The sequence below is a fragment of the Bos indicus genome, chromosome 12 (genome assembly GCF_029378745.1).
Source record: "Bos indicus isolate NIAB-ARS_2022 breed Sahiwal x Tharparkar chromosome 12, NIAB-ARS_B.indTharparkar_mat_pri_1.0, whole genome shotgun sequence".
In the NCBI taxonomy this organism is placed as follows: domain Eukaryota; kingdom Metazoa; phylum Chordata; class Mammalia; order Artiodactyla; family Bovidae; genus Bos; species Bos indicus.
The window spans coordinates 51,475,926-51,489,601 of NC_091771.1; the positions used below are offsets into that span (position 1 = coordinate 51,475,926).

At 38.3% G+C, this 13,676-nt stretch overlaps 1 long non-coding RNA gene across 2 annotated transcripts in view; it reads right to left on the bottom strand.

The window, feature by feature from the left end:
* LOC139186217 (uncharacterized) overlaps positions 1-13,676 on the bottom strand; it is a 259,129-nt gene that overhangs the window by 128,161 nt on the left and 117,292 nt on the right. For both annotated transcript variants that reach the window (XR_011569770.1, XR_011569769.1), the window contains exon 5: positions 746-809. This is a non-coding gene — a long non-coding RNA (uncharacterized lncRNA). The remainder of the gene's footprint in view (positions 1-745; positions 810-13,676) is intronic.

Below are 13,676 nucleotides of genomic sequence, written 5' to 3' on the forward strand. Positions count from 1 at the left end.
AAAAAGGTGCAAATAATTATAGGAATATTATCCGGACCTAGGAAAGCACTAGAGCTGTGAATCCCTCAGGAACCCAGGTAGTACTCTCTTTCTTTTACTGTCTCTTGTCTCTGCTTCTTCCTGCACACCTGGTTTCTCCCATTCCTCTCCTCTTTCTTTTCATCGTTTATCTTACTCCTTTTCCTATTCCCCTCCCCCTCTCCCATCCTTCTCTTTCCCTCCCAGTGGGTTTTCTCTACTGTCCATCCACACAGAGAAATATGAAGCTACCAGCACTCCTGACTTTCCAGGACACATCTCCCCATCTATAGAGAACTGGCCTCCTGAATCCATTTGCAGTCCACGTGGGGAGAGACACTGAATGGTCCAGGTGTCTACATCTGGTCCAACTTGAAAACAAAAAAAGCTAGGGGAAGGGGGTCCCTTGGGTGCACGTGAAGAGAATACAGTTCTAAAACTTCAACTGTAAGACCTAATCTTTCTAAGCTCTCCTCAGATGTAAAGTCAGTTTCAATCACTGGGTCTCATTTGTCTATTTGAAATTGGTTATGTGACTGTCCAACCTCACTCACCATCATGATGTAGCTAATGGCTGAAATATTTTTTAAACTGTCAAGGTTGATATCATTTTAAACTAGTGCTATGCAATTAAACATAATCACATTTAAAATGAGAGGTCTTTAAATGCCAGTTCAAAATCTTACTAGATGCAGTTGTTACCACTATGTGGCAACATATTACTCACATGATTCAGAACACTGGACTCCACAGATGCTTCGCTCTGGAATTTTTTCTTGGGCCAATTGACTCTAAATCAACAGGAAACATTGTACTTAAGATTTCCAATAGGTTATATTTATACCTTGTGTTATATGAAGATTCCAAACTGATGTCAGGACACTGAAATCAAGAGGGAGGAAATTGCAAGAGGGAGGAAAGAAATTGCCAGAGATATTTGACACATCTTTCCTCAAGTAGCATCAAAGAAATGAGTGTTGGTTCCAATAGGAGATTTATAGAGCCTTTCCTTTCTTAGCTATGAAAGCATGTCAATTTTCTTCTATTTACTCATTTATCATCTCAACAAGTAGTTATTTGTTGTCTATGCTGCAAAAACAATAATTTGCTAGAATCTTTCTTTCACATGTAGTCAGAGTGGTCATTTGTTACCAAGAGAAGAATATTCTACACTGGGCTCAATTAAGTCACTGAAGAGTCATTAAAACTCTAATATAAATACATTTTCACTGAAAATGTATTTATTTTCAATGAAAATAAGTTTTTCATTCCTGGATAAAAAAGCCTGTGTTGCCAAAAAAGTATGAATGATAGAGAAATAAATCAGAAGGTAAAATCTCCTATAATCACATTTCCTCTGTTAACTCTTTGCTTGTAAATTCTCAGATCATTTCCAAGTATATACAGATACAAACTACATGTGCATGCAATTCACAAATATATAAATGCACATGACACATATATATTTTTATGATAGAATCACAGCAGGCATATTTTCTTCAACTATCTTTGGTCACTTATCAATGTATTATAGTTTATCTACCTCATTTCTTTAAAGGGAACATAGTAGTCCATTATTCAAATATGGCAAATGTCTTTCAAACATTCTAATAATATTAATTTTAGCGTATTTCTATTTTTTCTATACAAACAATGCTACTATGAACACTCTTATATGTATATCATAGTTCACTTGAATCTGCATTTTTTAAAGAATGAAATCCTAGAAATCAAACTGCTAAATCAAAGAGTATAAACAATTATTATTTAAATAATAAATGCTAATTGATATCTAGAAAGCTTTTAGCAAATTATAACCTCACCTAGAGTTTATGGCAATGTCTGTACCCTACCTATACTATGGCCAGCACTGGCTATCAAGTAAATCATTGCTGCTTGTCCAGAATTTTTTTAAAGGGTTATTTCAAAGTTCTAATTCACATTTCTTAGCAACACATTTTTACCTATATTTTTTGGATTTCTTCTGACATTATCAATTTATTATTCTTTTTTCCCTTTCTATTAGATTAGTCTTTTTATGCTGGTTTTGTTGCTCAGTCACTCAGTCGTGTCTGACTCTTTGCGATCTCATGGACTGCAGCCTGCCAGGCTTCTCTGTCCATGGAATTTTCCAGGCAAGAATCCTAGAGTGGGGTGCGGCTTCCAGCTCCAGTGGATCTCCTTAACCCACGTGTTGAACCCGTGCCTCTTGTGTCTCATGCCTTGGCAGGTGGATTCTTTGCCACCAGCACCACCTGGGAAGCCCTTGTGTTGATTATAGTATGCTTTATATTAGCACTGTTGTTAACTGTTTTTATCTGCACACTTGTTGCTTTTTGTATAACCTTTCTCAGTATTTTTTTCTCAGTTTTGAATTGCCTATTGTCAGGTTTATAATTTGGAACTGATACAAAAAGTCTAAAACTTTGTCATCAAGAATATCCATTTCCCCTTCGCTATTTGGTTCCCATCTCATATTGTATTAGCTTTCTATGCTACCGTAACAAATCACCCCAAACTCGTGGATTACGACAGAACAAAATTGTTAGCTTGCAGTTCCGGAGGTCAGAAGTCTGGCAATCAAGGAGTTGTCAGGGCTGCATTCCTTCCCAGGGCTCTAGAGAAGGATCCATTTCCTTCTTTTTCTACCTTCTAAAGGCTACTTAGATTTCTTGATTCATCATCTCTTCCTTCTGTGTGTTTAAGTCTAGCAGCGTGGTATGTTCAAGTCTCTCTCTCTCTCTCTCTCTCTCTCTCTCTCTCACACACACACACACACACACACACACACACAACTCTGCTTCCTTCATCACATCTCCCATCTTCATCCCTGACTCGGAACCCTCTCACTTTCCACTTAAGAAGATTCTTATGACTACATTGCATTTACCCAATTCAGAATAATCTCGCATCTCAACACCCTTAATCTAATACACTTTCAAAGTCCCTTCAGCTATGTAAGGTAACATAATAACAAGCCTCAAGAAGTAGGGCATGGACATCTGAGCCACTCTTTTGTCTACCATACTTTTTCATCAAAAAAATTTTTTTAATCTATTTATTTTAATTAGAGGCTAATTATTTTACAATATTGTATTGGTTTTGCCATACATCAACATGAATTTGTAAGCATCATTATCTATATCATCTTCCAATATATTGTGTAACATTGATTTTATATTTAGAAAGATCTGGACTGTATTTCAGTATACTATTATATTTATTTAAGCCTTATAAAAAATTTTGCCTCTCTCCTATTTCTAGTACTTTTCTTTCCTTGTTTTTCCCATTTAACCAATAAGTTTGTTGAAGTCTCACACATTGGACAAACAAACTAGACAAATAAAAAGCTCTTTGACTCTGTAGCTCTCTCAAGTTAGTGTCTCCCCATCTTTGCTCTCCAATTCATCTTTTCTGGGGACTAATCTGCACTTCTGGTAACACAGCTTTTCACTCTGCAGCCCACTGGAATCGACCTTCTATCATCTTATATCTCCTCTCCCTGAGTTTCCCAAGTGTCTTCCTGCCCCCAGTATTATTCTCCATCCTCATTACTGCAGCTAGTGTTCTTTCAAAAATCAAAGCAGTCATGTTGTTTCCTGGCTTAAAACGCATCAAACTCTCCCCATTATCCCACTGCAAAACCTATGATAAGGTGGGCCTTACCTTGAAGGTTTGGACCAGTGAGGGCCTCTCTGGGTTTCCCTCTGCCTGTGTTTTAGTCACACTGAGCAATTTGCAGATTCCTACTGCCCTCTTTTACTTTCAAGGTTTTGATCCTTGTGCTCCTCTACCTGGAATACACCGACCTTCCCTATATCTACCAGGCAAAGGGACTCCATCTTTCAAGACTCAGCACACAGGTTGCCTGCCTTTTGGAGGCTTCATTGACTAGCCATCCTACTTCTTAACCCACATCCTATGGACCAGCCTTAATGTTACTTTTCAGATCTATATTATTCTCTCTAGACTGTAAAAACTAGGGATACAGTACAGGGATTGTTTGGGATAGATTTTATACTCTCTCAATACTTTTTTTTTTTAATCAGGGCATTTTATCTATTAAAAGTCAGAAGTGCACCAGGCACACTCCTTGTCTGGTAGACTAAGCAATACAAATGATGTAACTAGTGCACTTATTACCTTATCATATTAAACAAATTACATTTCATAGAAATGATTATAAAATGCATTGCAGAAATAAGTAAAATATTTTTTATACTTACAGATATTAAGTATGTATCTCTTAATTAGTTGCTAAGTCATGTCTGATTCTTTTCAACCCCATGGACTGCAGCCCAATAGGCTCCTTTTCCATGGGATTTCCCAGGCAAGACTACTGGAGTGGGTTGCCATTCCCTCCTCCAATGGATCTTCCCAGCCCAGGGAGTGAGCCCATCTCCTGCACTGGTAGGCAGATTCTTTACCACGGAGCCACCTGGGAAGCCCCTACAGATCTTAAGGCGCCAAAATAATTATTTTTTTCCTTTTCATTGTTTTATTGAAGTATAATTGACATGTAAGATTGTACCACTTTCAGGTATACCACATATTCAACATTTACATACATTAGAAATTGATCACCACAATAAATCTAGTGACCATATGGTGACCATCTGTCACTATATGAAGTTATTACAATATCATTGACTATACTCCTTATGCTATGCATTACAGCATTAGACTCTCATGATGTATATTTTATAATTGGAAGTTTGTGCTTCTTAATCCTCTTCATCTATTTCACCCAGCTCTCCCACTCCCACACCCCACTCCCAGGACCACCAGTTTGTTCTCTGCGTCTCTGAGTCTATTTCTGTTTTGTTTTGTTTGTTCATTTGTTTTGGTTTTTGAATTTCATATATAAGTGGAGTCATACAGCATTTGTCTTTCTCTGACTTGTTTCATTTTAGCATGATAACCTCTAGGTTCACATTTGTTGCAAATGGCACCTAAGTAACTACTAATAGAAGCCAGCAAATCCATATAAGAGATAACAAACCACAAGTTATTTCTTTATCTTAGTCAATAAAAGAGAAAGAAAAGCTATCACCATGCTGAAATAGGCTTCGTTATTCAATACAGACATCCAGTTTCAAAACTAACATAGTCTAATATAATCTTAAAAATTCAATGTTTTTTTCTGTATTATATCACTATTATACTTCTCGGTTTAAAGATTAGTTTTGGTTTCAAAGTAAGTTTCATTTAGTACTTCAGTCCCATGTCTCACAGATTATTGATCAGGAGTGGGTGAGGATCATTCCAACTAATATTGGTTAGAACAACAAAACATAAAGGGGACAGTTTAATCAGCTCTGCCTGACAGTTGCCTAAGAGCCAACTCATTGGAAAAGACTCTGGGAAAGATTGTGTGCAAGAGGAAAAAGCGACAGAGGATGAGATGATTGGGTGACATCACTGACCCAATGGACATGAGTTTGAGCAATCTTCGCGTGATGGTGAAGGACAGGGAAGCCTGGTGTGCTGCAGTCCATAGGGTCACAGGGAGTCAGACAGGACTTAGTGACTAAACAACAAACTCAGTTGAGAAGCTAGGAAGGATACATAGTTGATTTAAACTAGAACATAATAGCAGAAAGAAAGGGGAAAAAGGGCAACATGTCAGTGTTTTTTGTTAGAACAAAACCTATCCACTAAAGCCACTTATTGCCTAAAGCCAATCAAAATAAATACACAATTATGGAGACACAAGATGCTCATCATGCAAATGACTTCTTAAGGAAAGTTTGATACTCCCTCCCCCTTCCAGTGAATCCCTCTCCCTTCCAGTGAATCCCTCTCCCTTCCAGTGAATCCCTCTCCCTAAGCTCCTTTATATCCATCAGGCATTTGGGCAGGAAATAGATCCTACTCTACATATATAAATAGAAAGAGATTGATTACAAGGATTAAGTGCTTATAAAATTGTTGGAAGGGCTGAAGGAGAAGGAGCCAGGGGTGACTGGAACTATTGGATTCAAGAAAACACCAGCATCAGAATCAAGAAGACCCTGCCATCAACCCAGTTGGGGCAACAACCGTAGCTGTCTTATGACTCTCACAGGCAAGCAAGGTTTCAGCTGCTGTAACTCCCTCTCAGCATTCACAACTCTGAACCCATGTTCTCAGCAAGAGTGTCAGAAAAAGACCTCTGCCTCTCTTCTGCTTTCCAGGACTCATGCACCGATTTAGTGGAAGTTATTTTATACTGAAAACATCAGCTGCAAGGGAATCCAGAAAAACTAGACTTTTGCTTTCCACCCTTTTGCAACACAAGAAAGCTCACAAAAAGAGGTCAGAATGGACGTTTAGACCAACCGACCATATCGAACACCCCTCCATATAGAAATTTTAGAACTCCCTCTGCTCTTACACATCTGAGTACTTAAAACACTTTCTTGTGATTGTGTTGTGATTATTCCTCACCTTATGAGACCCTAAGGTCCTTGAAGATGGAAACTGTAAAATAGATAGCTTGTCTATCTCACAGTGTCTCGAGAATAGTCAGCAAGCAATATATAAAACAATGAATTAATAAATGCACACATAGAACCAGATAATCTTGCTCATATATTTCTTCTCACCCCACTACCTACCCCTTGTCCAACTATCTCACTTCCTTTTAGGATACACACACAGAGCAAGGCAAGAAGTCAACCTATCTTAAGGGCATGGATTTTGGAGTTATAAAGGTCAGCGTTCAAGTCTAGGTGTTGTGTGATCTTGGGAAATGTATCTGCTCTGAGCTTCAACTTTCTTCCTTTCTTTCTTTGGAGGGGCTTCTTAGAAACATTAAATGAGGCAGTCTGAATAAGGCAACTTCCTGCTCAACAGATGCTGAGCCAAGACTAGTTTCCCCCACCCAATGAATTCCAATCTTTCTGTGTCTCTTAGCTCATCTCCTGTATCTACAAGGGGGTTAAGAATCAAGAATAATGTAATATGAAGGACACTACATGGAACATTGATTTAAACATTTTTCTGCTGTAACTAATCATCTTAATTACTTTGTCCCTTTGGAGTCTCCTATCTGAATATTTCAAAGGACTTTACAAGCAAGAATTATGATACACAATTGATAACTGGAGTAACTGAGGCTTACAGGTTGAGCAATTTGTCAGTTTTCTTGTGATCCTCAAAATACAAGCAACCTACTGAGTTCTTTCTTTCTTTCTTTTTCGGGGTGGGGGGGCGGGGGAGGGCTATGCTTTTCTCTTTTTTTCAGTGTTTTAGTTGTTGCTGTTTAAAAGCTGGTGCAAAGCACTTTTTAAAAATGGGTTGTCAAGAGAAAACAAGATGGCAGAGGAGTTCATGGATGTGGCATACCTCTCTCTCCACGGATACATCAGGAATACACCTTCAGATACAGAAGCACATGCAGAACACCAGCTGAGAGCGGAGGAAGTACCTTACCAGTGGGAAGGAATATACAGAACCAAGCAAAACTCGGTAAGATGACTGAACTGGGGGGAAAACAAGAGTGTTAGTAGGACTGGACCTTTCCTCGGCAGGTGGGGGAACTGAAGCAGGGGACCCATCCCCGCATCAGGGCAATTGTCTGAGTCGGAGGAGAAACATTTAAGGCTGAGAGCGAAAACAGGTGATCTGTGGCAGCCTAAATGGAAGGAGAATCAGACTGTCCTTGTTGCAACCATGCATACCCCACACAGGAACGCTGGTCCCCTGGAAGGCACAGTGGCTAGGAGCTGGAGTTTAGGGATTATGGAGCAATCCCCGGGCAGGGGCTCCTGTTGAGTGTGGAGACAGATCGAGGGGATGTGAGGGAGGAGATTGTGGTGGGAAATGCCTGTGGAGGAAAGCCGGGCAGCTATGGAAGCAAGGCAATACTGCTGAGTCACCCATAGTGGGTAGAGCCATCACCATAGCCTCTTTCTCCCCACACGCCAGTTACTGACACAACTGAACAACAGAGAAGGACCCGAGGCAAGGGAGCCCTCTAAGTGCCTGAACAGGCAGAGCTATGGAGAAAGACTGGCCAAAGAGGCCTTCTGATGGCCAGCTACAAGAGGCTCAAAAAAAGACTCTGATAGAGCCATAACTCCTGCAGCAGAAGCAGTCCTTGTCCCTGCACACTTGGCGCTTCCAGGGTCCCTGCAAGCCAAGCAGCTGCGCTACCTTCACACTCAACTCTCACTGAGGAGGAGCTGCCACAGGCAAAAAATATCTTGTGCCTATGCATGCAGGGTCGCTTTGGTAGTGTCTGACTCTGTGACCCTGTAGTCTGTGGCCTGCCAGGCTTCTCTGTCAGGGAGGAGAGTTCTCCAGGCAAGAATACTGGAGCATATTGGCCAATACAGGTTGCCATACCCTTCTAGAGCACTGTATTTCCTGCTGCCCTAGCCACCAACTCTCCTGAGTACCTGGTGCTGCCAGAACCCCTGAGACCCAAGCAGCTGCACCACCTCCACACCTGGCCCTCACAGGGGAAAACCCAAGTTCTGCAAGGCAGCCTCATAAGCAAACCCCAGTGGACGACCCACATGCAGAGGTGGAAATAAAACCACAAATAAAACCCAGGGGCAGTGTGGCTAAGGAAGAAGACCCAAAACCTTCCCACCAGCTGTGCAAGCTGCAGATTAAATCCACAGGATCAACTAGGCAGACTATGCATCTATGGAATAGATAAAAGGTTATTGAGAGCTCCCACAAAAGGAAAGATAGCTGTGGACATTGGAGGCAAGAATACAGAGGAGTAGGACTGGATTAGAATCTGAGCTGCCTCCACAGCAGGTCCAGAGATCAGTGCAGCGGCAGAAGGCATCCCCGGGAGGCGAGGTGGACTGTGACTCCCAGCAAAGGAAAGGACTCTGACAGAAATGACTCAAGAAAAACATTTATTATTCTTTTATAATAAATAAATATTATTATTGTTGTTAATTTATATTTATCTTTTGACTTGTTTTGTAGAATCGTTTGGATTTTTTTTCCTCCCCCCTTCTCTATTGTAGTTGTTGATTTTATTGGCACTATGAAATCTAATTAAGCTTTTGACCATTTTTCTTAAATCTTTTTTTCCTCAGTCACATTTTTTATTGTTGTTATAAACCTTTGCCTCTACGTTGGACTTTTGCAGTTCCAAGGAGTTTTCCTTTTTTTTTTTTCTCTTTCTATAATTTTAATTTTTAAACATATTATTATTTTTCTACATTTATTCCTTTGCTTCCTTTTCCTACTGTTCTTTTTCCCTTGTAGTTAATCTTTAATATATACAAATCTTTTTTATCTACCTCTATTTAACTTTTCATATCTATTCTTTCTTTCTTTTCTTTCTTTGCTTTCTTCTCAACATATCTGTTACTTTTGTTTTCATTGCTTTATTCCCCAACTGGGACCTTACTTTAGTTTTGTTTTCCAGTTTGTGCTTTAGTCAGTTTTGTTCTTAACTGGTAAATATAATTTTTTATTTCCTTTGATCATCAGATCAATCTATTGTACTTTAATTTTGTTGGGCTGTTTTGACTTTGTTCCTGGTTGTATATGCATATGTGTATATTCCATTACTTTAATTATTATTTGCCTGATTTTGTAACTACTGTTTGTCTGTGGTTCATCTTTGGTTTCTCATTTTTGGATATTTGTTTTAAGCTCACTTAATGCCATAACAAACCACTTGTGGAATCTCCTTTCCTGACCAGAGATCAAGCCCTGAGCCTTTGGAGTGGGAGCACTGACTCCAAACCCTAGACTACCAGAGCCCTAAGGGGTATCAAATAGTGAGAACGCACAAGGAAACCACTGGAATAAAGACCAGGCATCACCGAACCACCAGTAGCACCCTGTGCAGGGTGCCTCATCTAAACAACAAACAAAACAAAAATACAAACCCAATCATCAGCAGACACTCAGCCTTGCTCAAAAGAGGAAAAACAAACAAAAAACCAAAAACTCAGCATAAACCTCACCCTATGGGAAGCTTAACAAATCACTGGACCAACCTTAAGAGGGCAAAAACCAAAAGGAAGAAAGAATTCAACCTTGAACCCTGGGAAAAGGAGACCTCAAACACAATAAGTTTAAAAAAATAATAATGAAAAGGTAGAGAAATACTACACACATGAAGGAACAAGCTAGAAACACAGAAGTCCAAATAAATGAAGAGGAAATAGGCAAACTACCTGAAAAAGAATTCAGAATCATGAGAGTAAAAGTGATCAAAAACTTTGAAAACAAAATGGAGAAAATACAAGAATCAATTAACAAACACCTATAAAAATTAAAGAATAAACATGCAGAGACAAACAACACAATTACTGAAATTAAAAATACTCTAGAAGGAATCAATAGCAGGATATCTGAAGCAGAAGAGTGAAACAGTGAGCTGGAAGATAAAATGGTAGAAATAACTTCTAAAGAGCAGAATAAAGTGAAAAGAATGAAAAGAACTGAGGACAGTCTCAGAGACATCTGGGACAATATCAAACACAACAACATTAGAATTATAGGGGTCTGAGAAGAAAAAGAGAAAAAGAAAGTGTATGAGAAATTTTTTGAAGAGATTATACTTGAAAATTTCCCCAACATGGAGAAGGAAATAGTCAATCAAGTCCAAGAGGCACAAGGAGTCCCATACAGGATAAACCCTAGGAGAAACATGCCAAGACACACACTAATCAAACTAACAAAGACTAAACACAAAGAAAGAATATTAAAAGCAGCAAGGGAGAAGCAACAAGTAACATACAAGGGAAATCCCATACATTTAACAGCTGATCTTTCAGCAGACACTTTGCAGGCCAGAAGGGAATGGCAGGATATATTTAAAGTACTAAAAGGGAAAAATCTACAGGCAAGATTACTGTGCTTGGCAAGGATCTCATTCAAAATTGATGGAGAAATTAAAAGTTTTTCAGACAAGCAAAAGTTAAGAGAATTCAGTACCACCAAACCAGCTTTACAACATATGTTAAAGGAACTTATATAGTCAAGAAATACAAGAGAAGAAAAAAGATCTACAAAATCAACCCCAAACAATTAAGAAAATGGCAATAGGAAGATGTATATAAAGTTACTTTAAATGTAAATGGATTAAATGCTCCAAGCAAAAGACTGGCTGAATGGATACAAAAACAAGACCCATATATATGTATACTCTCTACAAGAAAACCAATCAGACCTAAAGACACATATAGACTGAAAATGAGAGGATGGAAAAATATATTCCATGCAAACAGGAAGCAAAAGAAAGCTGGAGTACAATCCTCATATCAAAACAAAATAGACTTTAGAATAAAGTAGATTACAAGAGATAAGGAAAGACACTACATAATGATCAAGGGATCAATCCAAGAGGAAGGCATAACAATTGTAAATATCTATGCACCCAACATAGGAGCAGCTCAATACATAAGACAAACACTTATAACAGACATAAAACACTATAACAGACATAAAAGGAGAAATTGACAGTAACACAATAATAATAGGAGACTTTAACACCCCACTCACATCGATGTATAGATCATCAAAACAGAAAATCAATAAGGAAACGCAAGTCTTAAATGATACATAGATCAGATGGGTCTCATTGATATCTTCAGGAGATTCCATCCAAATGCAGAATACCCCTGCTTCTCAAGTGCACATGGAACATTCTCCAGGATAGACCACATCTTGGGTCACAAACCAAACCTCAGTAAATTTAAGAACATTGAAATCATATCAAGCATCTTCTCTAACCACAATGCTATGAGGCTAGGGAAAAAAAAAAAAAAAAAAAACTATAGGAAACACAAACACATGGAGATTAAACAACATGTTTCTTAATAACCAACAGAGTAATGAAGAAATCAAAATGGAAATAAAAAAATTTCTAGAAACAAATGACAATGAAAACATGACAACTCAAAACCTATGTGGTGCAGCAAAAGCAGTTCTAAGAGGGAAGTTTACAGCAATACAATCCTACCTCAAGAAACAAGAAAAACATCGAATAGACAACCTAACTTTACACCTAAAACAACTGGAAAAAGAACAACAACAACAAAAAATTAGTAGAAGGGAAGAAATCATAAAGATCTGAGTGGAAATAAATGAAAAAGAAATGAAAGAATAGTAAAGACTAATAAAACTAAAAGCTGGTTCTTTGAGAAGATAAACAAAATTGACAAACCTTTAGCCAGACTCATCAAGAAAAAAAGAGAGGAAAATCAAAGCAACAAAATTAGAAATGGTAATGGAGAGGTTACAACAGACAATGCAGAAATACAAAGGATTATAAGAGACTACTATGAACAACTGTATGGCAATAAAATGGATAACTTGGAAGAAATGAACAGATTCTTAGAAAAGTTCAATCTTCCAAGACTGAACCAGGAAGAAATAGGAATTATAAACAACCCAATTACAAGCACTGAAATTGAAGCTGTGATCAAAAATCTCCCAAAAAATCAAAAGCCCAGGACCAAATGGCTTCACAGGAGAATTCTACCAAACATTTAGAGAAGGGGTAATGCCTAACCTTCTAAAACACTTTCAAAAAGTTGCAGAGGAAGGAACACTTCCAAACCTATTATGAGGGCACCATCACCCTGATACCAAAACCAGACAAAGACAGCACAAAAAAATAAAAACTACAGGCCAGTATCAATGATGAACATAGATGCAAAAATCCTCAACAAAATTTTAGCAAACAGAATTCAGGAACACATCAAAAAGCTGATGCATGCACCATGATCAAGTTGGGTTTATTCCAGGAATGCAAGTGTTCTTCAATATACAAAAATCAATCAGTGTGATACACTATATTAACAAATTGAAAGATAAAAACCATATGATCATCTCAATAGATGCAGAAAAAGCCTTTTACAAAATTCAGCACCCATTTATGATGAAAACTCTTCAAAAATGGGCATAGAGGGAACCTACCTCAACATAGTAATGGTCATATATGATAAGCCTACTGGCTGGATGGCATCACTGACTCAATGGACGTGAGTCTGGGTGAACTCCGGGAGCTGGTGATAGACAGGGAGGCCTGGCGTGCTGTAATTCATAGGGTCACAAAGAGTCGGACATGACTGAGCGACTGAACTGAACTGACAGCAAACATTATTCTCAATGGTGGAAAACTGAATGCATTCCCCCTAAGATCAGGAACAAGACAAGGGTGTCCACTTTCACTGCTATTATTCAGCATAGTTCTGGAAGTCCTAGCTACCACAATCAGAGAAGAAAAAGAAATAAAGGGAATCCAGATGAGAAAAGAAGTAAAGCTCTCACTCTTTGTAGATGACATGATACTGTATATAGAAAACCCTAAAGATAGTATCAGAAAATTACTAGAGCTAATTGGTGAATTTAGCAAAGTTGCAGGATACAAAATCAATACACAGAAATAAGAAATTAAGGAATCAATCCCATTCACCATTGCAACAAAAAGAATTAAAAATCTAGGAATCAACTTACCTAGGGAGAAAAAAGAACTGTACACAGAGAATTATAAGACACTGATGAAAGAAATCAAAGATGACATAAACAGATGGAGAGATATTCCGTGTTCCCAGGTAGGAAGAATCAATATTGTAAAAATGACTATACTACCAAATGCAATCTACAGATTCAATGAGATCCCTATCAAATTACCAATGGCATTTTTCACAGAACTAGGACAAAAAATTTCACAATTCCTATGGAGA